Source organism: Petaurus breviceps, unplaced genomic scaffold (genome assembly GCF_028583685.1).
Source record: "Petaurus breviceps papuanus isolate PSGF00001 unplaced genomic scaffold, PetGlider_PUasm1.0 90459, whole genome shotgun sequence".
Classification (NCBI taxonomy): Eukaryota; Metazoa; Chordata; class Mammalia; order Diprotodontia; family Petauridae; genus Petaurus; species Petaurus breviceps.
In genome coordinates, this window is record NW_027187259.1 from 1,886,191 (window position 1) to 1,900,717 (window position 14,527).

The 14,527-nt window shown below is 40.3% G+C and overlaps 1 protein-coding gene across 1 annotated transcript in view; it reads left to right on the forward strand.

The window, feature by feature from the left end:
- Positions 1–14,527, forward strand: part of TBX22 (T-box transcription factor 22) — a 61,881-nt gene that overhangs the window by 38,337 nt on the left and 9,017 nt on the right. The gene's annotated exons all lie outside the window — the stretch shown is intronic.

The window sequence follows — 14,527 nt, forward strand, 5'->3', positions numbered from 1 at the left end:
AAAGCATTATGGAAATGTGAGCCATGGCTGTTATTGGTCCAGCTCTTCCCCATTTTCTTCCTTGGGCTGAGCTAACAAGCATACAGATCAGAGAGGGAGGCTGCATTCCTTGTTGCTTACTGCTCCAATCATAAGTGTCCTTCTGTTCTTGTTACTAGCCTCTGGTGGCTGGCTTTTTCTGGCATTCCTCAGGCTGAGCCTGTTCCAGGTGGAAAGGTCCTTAAAGAGCAAGTGGCTCCAGAATGGCATAGGCCTGTCAGAGATCTTAGGCTCTTCTGAGGCCTGCTGAAAATCTGCTAACAAATGAACGGCCAGAAAGGTTAAGTGATGGTTTGGCGAACATGTGTCGAAGAGGGGAGGCACATGTCAGAAGAGTGCCCTCTTGTCTCCCAACCTGTGGGGGGCAGCTAGGGCAGCATCAAATTGCAGGCTTTGGGGCCAGGTCAAATAACGCCAAGCAAAATCGTGTAACATGTGGTAGAACTAGGCCTGTGGAGAGGAAAACAGCTCATAAAACGACTGTGGAAAGCTTGCTGAAATTCCTACCCTAGTCAGACCTCCTTATCATTAAAAAAATAAACAAAATCTTGTTCCCTTGCTTCAGGATTAGGAGCACCAACGACAAATGAACTGGGGGGGGGGGGGGGAAACCATTATGGGGCAGTGTAATTGTCAACTCTCTAGGCACGTGAAGGGGTGCTTCCTAAGTGAGGGCTACCTCATGGACTTCCCTGACCACTTAGCCTGTCCCCATTTTTTCAAATACAATTCCATTCAACCAACCTAAGTACCTGCTGCGTGCTGGACCACTTCAAAGACTTCTGGAATCAATCAAGGTAGTCAAATACACAAAAAATTCAATTAATTTCCTGTCATTTATTAAGCACCTACTGTATATGCTAAGTGCTAGGGATACAAAAAGCAGTAAAAGACAGTTCCTACCTTCAGCTAAATAATTATAAAATTACTACTATGTACAAGGCTGCCAACTTATATTCCTACTTTCTTATCTCTATAAAATGTTTCTGAGAATGATCTATATGCATACCAAGGACATCCTTGATGAAAGCATGAGCAGAGAACAAACAAACTCATAAATTATCTTCTATAGATGATTACATCCTTGCAGTCACATGAATTGCTGAGAATATGTTTCTTCTTTCTTAATTATCTAAAAGAGGACATTTGATTTAGTGGAATGAAATGAAACCTTAAACTTTAACCAAGGAATATTTGATGCATGTTAAGATTATACAAGATTCTTTGTTAAATGCAACCACAGATATGACTTTGTTATTAGTATCAAATAGAGATGCAGTCTATCAAAAGGCAGAGGATACCCAATTCAAGGTTTAAGTGGAATAGACGTTCCCTATAGATTTTGGGGGATGATATTGTGCTGATTGAAGCAAGCACCAGACCATTTTACGGCCTCCTTACTTACACTCATGATTTCCTTAAAAGAGATCAGCCTAGTGATCCATATAGTAAAAACTAAATGGCTTAAAAATACCTACTGTCCTGACTATGATATGGAGTTGGAGGGGCAATCAATCTATTGAGTTAGTCCATCAAACATATATCTGAGCCAAACACTGCAAATAGGCAGTGAATCAGGCCCACAATTGAACAGAAGGAAGAGTGTAGCCTGGATGGCTTTTGGGATCTCCAGAAAATTGAAGCTGTGAGCAGTCCAAAGGGCAAAGGAGAGATGAATGGTGGCTGCTTAGACTTAGACTGTAGCATATTTCCAGTGATGACTTACATGCCAGAAGCAGCATAATGGATATCATGGAGGGAATGTATGATTGGAGAAAGAGGTGGCCAGCCTTTTAAGTGAGGGGAAGGAATAACAAATGGACAACCTGAGTACCTTTTGGTGCCCCTCTAGCATAAAAGATCCAAAGAAAGAGCCCACCCCCACCCCCTGCCACCTGCCCCCAGGATATTGAATAGATCCACTGTAGAGGATGCATGGAAAAACCTAGACAAGCATTGCATAGGATGAGAAGGCCTTAATGGGTTTCAATCTGCACTGGTGGAGGTAACAGTCATTGATGAGATCACAAAGCCGTTGAAGTATATGAAGTATAGACAACAATAAGGGGGTGGCCCTAGGGTTACAAAGATGTGAACAACAAGGCAGTCCTTGATCTCAAGAAGAATATAGTCTAATGGAGAGGATCATCTTGGCCAAGTCACTTCCCCTCTCTAGGCCTCAGTTTCCTCCTCTGTCAAATGATGCCATTGGATTAGATGATCCCTAAGATTCCTTCCACCTCTGAATTTATGATCTATGATAACTATATTGCAAGGACAGGGGGAAAAGGAGAGAGATAGTCAAGGTACTTGAGGAAAACTGAGGAAAAAGAACATTTTTAGCCCAAGATATCAGGGAAGGTTTCATGGAGGATGTAGCATCAGAGCTGGAGAAAGGAAAAAAGGATTTAGCAAGGCAGACATAAAGACAGAGTATATTCCAGGCCTAGTACATTTGCAGCCAGTGCAAATGCCATTGTTTGTCCTTCATTTTTAAAGAGGACCATGAAATCGGGAAGGTTATGCTATGACATGCAAGTGAACTGGATTTAAGTGAGGGAGGGATGTACAAAGTCATCAGCCTCACCTTCTCCTCCAGAGCCATCTGGGTCTAGTGGCAAGATATTGATCAGGACAACAGGAGATGGTCCCCTTGTGAAATGCATGGAGGTAAGAAGGGGTAGAACAAGATCCATGGGACAGCAAGCTGCCCAGCTCCATAACTCAGAGACGGAAAGGGAATAATAATAGCTGACTAGAACATCTCACTGTAGCCTCACAGCAGCCCTGTGGGGTAGCAGCTATAGGTATCATTAACCCCATTTTACAAATGAGCAGACAGAGGTTAAATGACTTGCCCAGGGCCACACAGCTATTAAAGTGTTAGAGGGGATTTGAATCTTGGTCTAGCACTCTTTCTATTCTTCTCACTGTGACTAGCAGACAAAAAAAAGGCCTTTTCCTGCTGCTTCAGGTAAAGCGACACAGGCATTTATTTGTATGACAGCTTTGTGACTAGACCTAGAGAAACAGTACTGGGCACTTCTCTGGAAATATCAGGAGAGAAAGAAACAGTGCAGCTTAAAGGAACAATACCTAGGAATCCAGTGAGTTTAATATTATGTCTGCATTCAAACAGGGTGAAGAGGAGAGGCAAGCCAGTCCCTCAGGTGATTGAGCCAGGTTGGTCAATCTAGGGCTGGCCTCAGAGACAGGAAGAGCTGGCTTCCTATAGGGCTTCTGACATATACATTCTCTCTCTCTCTCTCTCTCTCTCTCTCTCTCTCTCTCTCTCCTCTCTCTCTGTCTCTCTGTCTCTCTCTCTCTGTCTCTCTAAGTAACTTGCCCAAGGTTACACGGTTAGTTTTGTGTGGGTGTTAAGTGTCTAAGGCGGGAACCGAACTCGGATCCTCCTGACTCTGGGGCCGGTGCTTTAGTCACTGTGCCACCTAGCCGCCCCTGACATATACATTCTTAGTGCTAAGACTGTTAAGTAACAGACAAGTTGCCCATCGGTGGAGGCAGCATTCTCCCATACTGAGGAAATAACCAGTTTGCCCCCTCCCCAAAACGACTCTCAACTTTCAGATAACGATGGCAATTAATTCAGAGAAGGCAACACTTCGAAGGGCTTTAGCCAGAAGTCCCAGGCTCTCTGCATTTCTTTTGATGGTGCTTTGTGTAATTAGTTACTATCAGTACTTTAGGTGAGGCAAGTGGAGCCACAGGCAGAGGTGTCTACCTAGGATGAGCAAGAGGGCCGGGGGGTGACAATACCATGCTCTAGAAAGGCTTAGAGGCCAGATCTGCTACCAAGCGGCTATGGGACTTTAGACAGTCCCTCCCCCTCTCTGAGCCTCAGTTTCCTTTGCCTTAAAGTTAGGGAGTTGAACTAAATCAGAGGTTTAAAGAACCTTTTTATGTCATGGACCCCATAGGTTATCTGATGAAGTTTAAGAATTCCTTCTAAGGATAATGTTTTCAAATGCATAAGATAAAATACACAGGATAACAAAGGAGACCAATTATACTTAAATGCAGTTATTAAAATATTAAAAAACCAAGTTCACAAGCCCAGAGTTAAGAATCCCTGGAATAGAAAATCTCTAAGGGCCTTTGAACTGCTATGTGGCTACACAGTGACCAGGGCAGGTAGCTATGGGGGAGGAGATGGGCCCAGCTCTCTCAGGGACACAAAGCCCTTACACATTTCATTAGTGATCAAGCAGTCAACTTGCATTTATTGCATACCTATTATGTGCCAACACATAAGCACTAAGCACTGGATCAGGTCATATATACTCCTCACCAGGGCAAAGCATTTTCAACTGCTGTCTCCCCTGACTACCCTCCTCCCCCCAAGGCATTTCTTTTGGGAGAATTCTTTTTCCCTTTCAATGTAGCCTTTAATTTTCATTTCACTGCAACAACAAAACATGAGGGGAGGGTGGAGGAAGAAGAGAAAGAACATCTATACAGTGATATTTTTCTCAGCCTGCATCCTCCTAGGAATGGCTCCTGCCACATATCAAAGCACAGTCTCCTATCAGCTACCAATAAAAGCTCCTCAGCCAACACCAATGTCACAAATGGGCTTGCTTATCCAAAGGAGGTCATATGATATAGTGGAAAGAACACTGGTTCCATAGCCTGGGGGGGAGAGGTCCTAGTCTGGTCTCTGCCACTTATTGGCTGGGTAATGTTGGGCAAATGGCCTCAGTTTCCTTCCCTATCAAATGAGGGGGTAGGGCTGGACTAAATGACTCCTAAAGTCTCTTTTAGCTCGCTGACACTTGGTTAGGGCATGGATCTGGGATCCCAGTGTTTAGATCTGAGATTAGAAGCAGCTATTGGAAAGGAGACCCCATCATCTGAGTTGATGGTATTACCTAATGTGAAGATGTGTGTTCTCCAAATGACTCACCGAAGTCCTCAAAGAGCACGGTGGATCAAATACTAGGCTTGAAGGAAGACTTAAGTTCAAATCTGACCTACAACATTTGATAGCTGTGTGATCCCTGGGCAACTCATCTAATCTCTTTCAGCCTGTTTTCTCATCAGTAAAATGGGGCCAATAATAGCACCTACCTCTCAGGGTTGTTGTGGGGATCAAATGAGATAATTCTTGATGCCCATTTTTAAACATCAGTGTCACTTCTCAACAATTTCCCAACCCCAACAGAACTTTGCTCAGAGCTCTAGTGTCTTACAATGCTGCTTTCCTTTTGATTATTATGATTTGTATATTGCTATCCTGATTCTTCTTACCTTAATTTTGCATCAGTTCATACAAGTTTTCTCAAGTTTCTCTGAATACAACAAACAAAATAACAACAAATATTTTATTTTTTTTTATTTTTCTTTTTTTGGAGGGCAACTGGGGTTGTGACTTGCCCAAGGTCACACGGCTAGTTTGTGTGTGTGTGTGTGTATGTGTTAATTGTCTGAGGCCAGATTTGAACTCAGGTCCTCCTGACTCCAGGGCTGGTGCTCTATTCACTGTGCCACCTAGACACCCCTACAGACATTTTATTAAGCACTTAAGAAAGGCAAAAACATGGTCCCTACCCTCAAAGAGCTCATGTTCTAATGCATGAAGACAACATGCAAACAACCATGAATCTTACACATTCATGATTTCTTTTAAAAAAATATTTTTTATTTTGTTAAATATTTTCCAATTACATGTAAAAAATTTTAACACTCATTTAAAAAATTTTCAAGTTCCCAATTCTTTTGCTCTCTCTCCCCCTCCCTCACCTTTTGAGAATGCAAGCAATCTATTGATTATACAGGTGAAGTCATGTAAAACATGCTTCTATTTTAGCCATGCTGCAGAAGAAAACACACATAAAAACAAACAAAAAATAGAGTTAAAAAAGTATGCTTCAACATAGATGCAGAGTTCATCAGTTCTCTCTTTGGAGTTGGAGAGCATTTTTCATCATGAGTCTTTTAGAACTGTCTTGGATCATTGTCTTGATCAGAGAAGCTAAGTCTTTCACAGTGGATCATCCTTACTATATTGCTGTTACTGTGTGAAATGTTCTTTTGGTTCTGCTCACTTCACTTTGTATCAGTTCATGTAAGTCTTCCCAGGATTTTCTGAAACCATTTGCTCCTCATTTCTTATAGCACAATAGTATTCCATTACATGCATATACCACAACTTGTTCAGACATTCCCCATTGATGAGCATCCCCTCAATTTCCATTTCTTTGCCACCACAAAAAGAACTGCTATAAATATTTTTGTACATATGAGTCCTTTCCCCCTTTAATAAAAAATTTCTTTGGGATACAGACTTAGTAGTGATATTGCTGGGTCAAAGGAAATGCAGTTTGATGGCCCTTTGGGCATAGTTCCAAATTGTTCTCAAGAATGGTTAGAGTAGTTCATAATTCCATCAACAATGCATCAGTGTCCCAATTTTTCCACATCCCCTCCAGCATGTTATTTTCTTTTTCTGTCATGTTAGTCTAATGGGTGTGAGATGGTATCTCAGAGTTGTTTTCTTTTGCATTTACCTAATCAATAATGATTCAGAGCATTTTTAATGTGACTATTGATAACTTTGATTTCTTCTTTTGAAAACTGCTTGTTTGTATCTTGTAAACATTTATCAATTGGGGAACAGCTCTTATTTTTATAAATTTGACTCAGTTCCCTATATATTTGAGAAATGAGGCCTCTATCAGAGAAATTTGCTGTAATTTCCCCCCTAGCTTTATATTTTCCTTCGAATTTTGACTGTGTTAGTTTTGTTTGTACAAAACCTTCTTAATATCATGTAATCAAAGTTATTCATTTTGCTTCCTATGATCCTCTCTATCTTATTTTATTATTAATTTACTTACGATAGCATCCTTTATGTCCAAAACACTTATCCATCTTGACCATGTTTTGGTATATGGTGTGAGATGATGGTCTATACCTAGTTTCTTCCAAGCTGCTTTGTAGGAGTCCCAGCAATTTTTGTCAAATGGTGAGTTCTTTACCGCCCTCCCCCTCCAAAGCTTGGATATTTGGGTTTATCAAGTACAAGATTACTAAAGTCATTTATTACTATGCATTATGCACCTAATCTATCCCACTGATCTGCCACTGTATTTCTTAGCCAGTACCATATTGTTTTGATGACTGCGCTTTGTCACATAGTTTGAAATGTGGTACTGCTAGATCACCTTCCTTCACATTTTTCTTATTGATTTCCTTGATATTTTTGACCTTCTGTTATTCCAATGAATTTTATTTTTTCTAGTTTTACAAAATGATTCTTTGGTAGTTTGATTGGTATGACACTATATAAGTAAGTGAACTTAGGTAGAATATCATTTTTATATGTATTAGTTGAGCCTACCCATGAGCAATTAATATTTCTCCAATTGTTTAGATCTGTCTTTATTTGCAGGAAAAGGGTTTTGTAATTGTGTTAATATAGTCCCTGGCAGGTAGAGGTCCAAGCATTTTCTATTGTCTACAGTTATTTGAAATGGAATTTCTCCTTTTATCTCTTCCTCCTGCATTGTGTTGGTAGTATATAGAAACGCTGATGATTTATGTGGGTTTATTTTATATCCTGTAACTTTTCTAAAGTTGTTAATTTTTTCAACTAGTTTTTTAGTTGATTCTCTGGGGTTCTCTAAGTATACCAATACATCATCTGCAAAGAGTGAGAATTTCATTTTCTCATCAGCTATTTTTATTCCTCCAATTTCTTTTTCTTGTCTTATTGCTATAGCTAGCATTTCTAATACAATTCGGAATAATAGTTGTGGTAATGTACATCGTTCTTTCACTCCTGATCTTATTGGGAAGCATTTAAGTATCCCTGTTACAAATAATGCTTGCTCCTGGCTTTAGATAGATACAACTTATTATTTTAAGAAAAGCTCCATTGTTTTGTGTGCTTTCTAGTGTTTTTAATAGGAATGGGTGTTGTATTTTGTCCAAAGCTTTTTCTACATCTATTGATGTAATCATTGATTTGGAACATCATTTTTCATATGGTTGTTGGTAGATTACATTTCTTCCTGCCTCAGTTTTCTCCCCTCTGAAACACTGTATCATGGCTAACTTATTAATTACTTGGTTATCTCATAGTGAGTTTCCAATATAAATAGGAGCATACTCCTTAAGATCTAGGAGCCTCATCCTGGTAAAAAATAAATAACACTGCTTTCAAAATCCCACAAAAGTAATTCTATTCAAGTCTGGAGAATTCAGCTCCTGTGTGAACCTGTTGTCAGTGGCAGATCTAATAAAGCGGTGTGTTTAACCAAGGCTTTTAAATATCGCAATGTCTAGAATTTCAGGAGGGTTAGGAAGGTGTATGGGGGATAGTTGAGCTACACAGGAAACTTAGTAATAACTTCCTAGACTTGGACTGGAATCACATAAAAGTGTTTATGAGGTGGCAGAAAAATGTTTTGTGCTGTTACCACCAAGAAATTTCATAGAAGCCAATTGGACTCTCATAGGCAGGTCTCACAGACACTTTGCTTGCTATTCCTCATTAAAAATGTTCATCTAGTATTATCAAGCTTAGCAGCTTTGGAACATGTTAAGTAGGCTCACCTTAAAGCCAACAATTCAATGGAAGTCAACAAGTCTTTGTTCAGGTCCCACTACTCAGTGCATAGGTGTTGGGGATAGAAAGACAAAAAAATGAAACATTTCCTGCCCTGGAGGAACTCCATATTCTACCTGGGGTAAGAAGGGCAATAGGAACATAGATAATTAAATATGAAACATACAAGAGAAATAAAAATAATTTGGAAGGGGAGTCATTGGCAGGGATTAGGAGAGGCCTCATGTAGAAGAAGGTGCTGCTTGAGTTGAGATGCAAAGGAAACTAGGGATTCTAAGAAATCAAGGTGAAGAGGTAGTACCTTCCAGGTAAGAGTCAACGTAGAGGTACAGAGACGGCCGATGAGATATCTTGGATGAGGGGCAGTGCAAAGGCTAATTTGGATGGGTTGTAGAGTATGGGAAGGAAAGCGAGAATGGAAAGGTAGAGTCTGAAGGACTTTAAATATTAACAGGGGAATTGGTGTTTGAATCTAGAGGTAATATGGAGCCACTGAAGTTTACTGAGCAAGGGCAGGATACAGTCAGGGCTGTACTTTAGGAATATCACTTTGTTGTTGTTTTTCCCATGTAAACTATCAATATTTATTTCAGTCATTAGATCTGAATCAGTGTTTCAAAAACTGACTTTTCTACCCCAGTGGAAGAAAGGTCTCAAAAGCAATATTGTGCCTTTTCAGTAACGCATTTCCTCAAGCTTTTACCATCTGCCTCACACCCTAAAAAGGACAAAACAAAACTCAGTATCACAAGGCAATGTGCACATACTAATGTACTATATTATGTAATAATATATAATATGTAATATAATATATATATATATATATATATAATGTCAGCAAATTGGTGGGGTTGCTTTTTTCCTGTTTTTCTTTTGCTACCAAGCACTTGTAAACTCCCCAAAACTTCTGGTGGATTCTCAGTTTTAAATACATTAAATGTCTTAATGAGAGATTGTACTGAATTCTTCAAGAATCAAAACACAGACCAAACATGTTTCCCTGTAACACTCTGTAGAGATGAAATGAAAAGGGAGTTTGGCTTTTTTTCTTTTTCTTTTAATTTTTAAAAATATCTTTAAAAAACATGTATTTATTTATTTAATTTTGCCTTTTGGAGGGCGGAATGCAGGGCAACTGGGGTTGAGTGACTTGCCCAAGGTCACACGGCTAGTAAGTGTTAAATGCATTTTGTTCTGTAAAAAGGAACTGTAATACTGGGGTGACAGGATGAAGAATGGGTGAGTTCACATGTTCTGTGAACTCATATTCACACACTCTCCAGTGAGATCCATAACAAGGAGCCAACTGAGATCGACACAACAGGAGGCACATTTGTTTTCCCCACCCCCCTGGGCATAGCTTTTGCCACGGTACTGCTGTGTTAATGCCACTCCCCTTTGACCTGAGATGGCTGGGAAGTACAGGGGGCACTGAGGGTGCAGGTCTTGACTCCTCATTCCCAGAACTATCTTCATCATAATAGTTAGCATCTTCCTCCTCCTCGTCTTCATCATTAATGCCATGATTGTACAAGTCATCATAAAGTCTGAACTGTTATCATTGGAAGGCACTTGAGTTTTGATACAATATTCAGTTGGTGTGGAGGGGCCCTTCACTCCATCCTCTTTGGCTTTAGCCTTGGGGAATATTATTTTGGTGGCTATGTGGAAGATGGATTGGAAAGGGGACAGATCTGCCTTCTAATAAGGCTTCTTCTACAGTTCAAGCGAAATTTAAAGTTCTAAGGGGCATGAGAAAGGACATCTAGTTGAACCTCCTACTTCCTACTTACATAGATAAAAACTAAGGCCTACAATGATTAAGTGACTTGTGCTGTGTCACAAAAGTAATGAATGGCAGAGCTAGGATTTGAACCTGGGTCCTCTGACAATGAATCCAGTGTCCTTTTCACTGCACCATCATTATTATATAGATCCTTGAGGAGCTAGGGTGCACCAGAGAATTGTTAGTTTTTGGTGTGCAAAGTGTTCATTATTTTGCCAGATCTGATGGCCTTTCTCAATCTTCATTCTTATTGACCTCTGCAGCATAGCACTGTGGATCTCCTTCTTAGCCTGGGTACTTAACCACTTTGCCTTAGTTTCATCATCTATGAAATGAGGACATTGTAATGTATGGCTTCCGAATTTCCTTCTAGCTTTCAATCATCTGATTCTCTTTTCCCAGTCTCACTTGGTGACCTCATCTGCTTTCATGGGGTTATCATCTCTATGCAGATGATTCTCAGTTCTATTTATCCAGCCCCAATCTCCCTCCTGTCTTGTATCTCTGTCTCTAGGACATCTCCGACTGGATGTCCCAAAGACATGTGAAACTCAACATGTCCAAAGTGGAACTCATTATCTTTCTGCCAAAACCCATCTCTCTGATGAGCTTCCCCATTATGGAGGACACCATTATCCTTCCAATCACCAGGCTTATAGCCTTGGTGTCATTTTAGATTATTCATTCTCCTTTATCCAATATATATATATATTGGATATATATCCATATATCCAATAAGTATCCAATATATACAACATATCCAATATATCCAATAAGTCGCCAAATCTCGTCATTTCTACCTTCACAATATTTCTTGTTTCTGGATCCTTCTCTTTTTCCACACAGCCATTATCCTGGCTCAGGCTCTCTTATCTCTTTCCCGGACAACTGCAGTGGGCTCCTAATTGATATTTCTATCTCAAAAGTCTCCTTCCTCTCCAATCCATCTTCTACTCAGGGGCCAAAGTGATTTTTCTAAAGTGAAGGTCTGACCAGGTCACTCTCCTGTTCAACAAATATCAGTGGCTCCCTATTGCCTCTAGGATCAAAATATAAACCCCTCTTCACAACTGGGCCCCAAACTATATTTCCAGACTTAATTATATATTGCTCCCTTCCATGAATACTATGGATCAGTGAAACTGGCTCACTTGTTATTCCTCATTCATATCTCTCTATCTCTTGGCTCCATTCCCAGAATCTTTCCCCTCCTCATGTCTGCTTCTTAGCTTCACTGGCTTCCTTCAAAATTCAATTCAAGAGCCACCTTCTACAGGAGCCGTCTTCTCCAGTGTTGCTTTTCAGCTACCTACTTTTTATGTATCATGCACATACACATATGCATACACATACACATATATAGATATACATGTATATACATACACACATGTATGTACATATACATCGTCTCTCCAATTAGAATGTAAACTCCCTGAGGGCAGGGATTGCTTTTGCTTTTGTATCCTCAGTACTTACCACAGGGTCTGGAACAAAGTAAGGCTGAAGCTTTCCTGGGAACTGAGGGCTCTTTTCAGGGGTGTCATGGAGTCAGCTGTAAGAGCCAGTTGTTAAATTTACACCTCAGAAATTGCAAACATTACAAATCAGAGCTTGTTTTATCATTTTGTTGATTTCCTCTAAACTTAAGAAAGAGGTGAAGAAAATGCTAATAATGTAAATTAAAAGTGTGTTCTATTTCCATCTCTTTCCCCCACCCCTCACCCTATACCAAAGGTGGTTAAACTTTTATCAGCATCTTCCTCCTTTTCCTTTGTTTTGGAGATGTAGACACAAGCCAAATTCTCAAGTTCCTAGGAGAGAGGAAAAAGCCAACGATGTTTCTCAGAGACATCTCTCAGATGGAACCCACTCAGCTTCTGGGCCTCAGGTTATACACACAGAGCATTGTTTTTCAACAATATCATTACTGAACCCTGAACTCCATTTTCAGGAACACATTCACTTCAAGTTCAAGTGCCTTAAAGCATAAAGTTGAGTATCCTCTGATATTCCTCACTCCATCCCATTTCTCTTACCCTTTTGCACATAATACGACCTGCCTTGCCTATTTCTCAAGATCGAGATCGTAGTTGCTGAAAGCCTTGGATAAGTAAAGTGATTTCCACAATCTGGCTCCCAACTACCTTTCCAGCCTTAATTTAAACTATTACACTTCACCAACCAGACTACTAGCTGTTCCCAAATTCCCAGAAATATAAACAGTTATTAGCACCATTAATGGTATTAGTATTCCTACTCACTCAGTTCCTTGCCCCTTACTCAGAGCATACCCCCTATAGGATCCTAAACCTGAGGCAGAGATTTAGAGACTTCTCAGTTTCCTTTGTTGCTTCACTATCCTAATCACACACTTTAACTGTTCTAGACCCTTCCTTTCTCTGACCTCATCAGATGCCATGACTTTGTCTTTATGTAGATGACATATATACATATATGTGTGTGTATATGTATATATTTATACACATCTCATTAGTATCTCTTGAGTTCCAGGCCCACAGATGCCTATTGGACATCTCAAATTGGATGATCCACATCCATACAGCCACCTCAAATGTAGGATGTCTAAAACAACTCATTATCTTTTCTTCCAAACCCCTCTTCTCCTTCTTTTTTAAAGCAATTGAGGTTAAGTAACTTGCCCAAGGTTACACGGCCAGTTATTTTGTGAACCCCCCTTCTTCTGAATGTTTGAATTTCTTATTAAGGGGCCCACCATCCTTCTAGATACCCAGGCACCTAACCTATAAGTATTATCTAGGGCTCCTTGTTCCTACTCATCTCATAAATCCATGCTGTTGCCAAAAGGTGTCATTTTTTACTTCTGGTTGTCTTGGACCATGCTTACCCCTCTGGCAGTGCCACATGACCCTTGGCTCTCCTCCTCTTCATAGAGGTGGCCAAACCTTACATCTTAACTATTCATGCCACCCTCTAGTTGTGTCTATACATTTGGACAACCTACACCATATATTCCATGGGGTTCTGCCAGAATGTGAGCTCTTTGAAGGCCCCTGCCCTGTTCGGATTTTTGTGCCTGGCACATGTTATTGTTCAATTCATTTTTCAATCACATCTGACTCTTTTTGACCCCTTTTGGGGTTCTCTTGGCAAAGATACTGGAGCAGTTTGCCATTTCCTTCTCCATCTCATTTTACAGACGAGGAAACTGAGGCACATAGGGTGAAGTGACTTGTCCAGGGTCATGTTGCTAGTGAGTGTCTGAGGCTGGATTTGAATTCAGTTCTTCCTGACTCCAAATCCTGTGCCCTATTCACTTTGCTACTTAGGTTAATTTTTTTTAATGTAAATACATTAAATAAGTTATTTTAGGTTCATATCTTACTTACTTATAGGAATAAAATATAGGTGTTTTTACAAAATTAACCATGGCTGAGATAAGGACAATGAAAAATAAAAGCATAATTAATGACCAAACTTGACCCTGGAGAAGACATAAGAAAATGTTGAAGAGGTGGAGGACAATGGGTGTTGTATGTTCTACAAGACATATTGGTGGACTTTGTTGAACTGTTTTTTTTAAATCTGTTACAAAGAAAGGCTCATTGAATAGGAAGAGCATTTTGATAAATGAATGTGATATTAAACTAAATGGCATCAATAATACCCTCTTTTTAAAGAAAAAAATAGGTGAAGGATTTTAAAGAAAAAAAGTGAAGGATTGTAATCACATTGTTTAAGACTGGAATTTCATCCTCCATAAACTTGTCCTAATTGTAAGAACGGTACTATCACCCTCAATCACAGGTGCTCTGTGCTCCAATTCACCCCTCACCCCTCACCCTGGGGTAATTGCTTCCGGAAGCAGAACTAAAAGTGCCCATAAAATGCCCAATTCAGATAAGTGGTGGAAGACCAAATCAGTTTACCATCATTGCCCTCCATGCTGCAGGGGATAAGAGGCCCTGCTGACTTTTTGACCAGGGCTTCCCAGCTCTGCATTTGCAGACCCACAAACTCTCTCTCTCTCTCTCTCTCTCTCTCTCTCAGCCTCTCTCCCCCCCCCTCTCTCTCCCCCTCCCTCTCCCCCCCCCCCCCCCCCCCTCCCTCTCCCCCCCCCCCTCCCTCCCCCC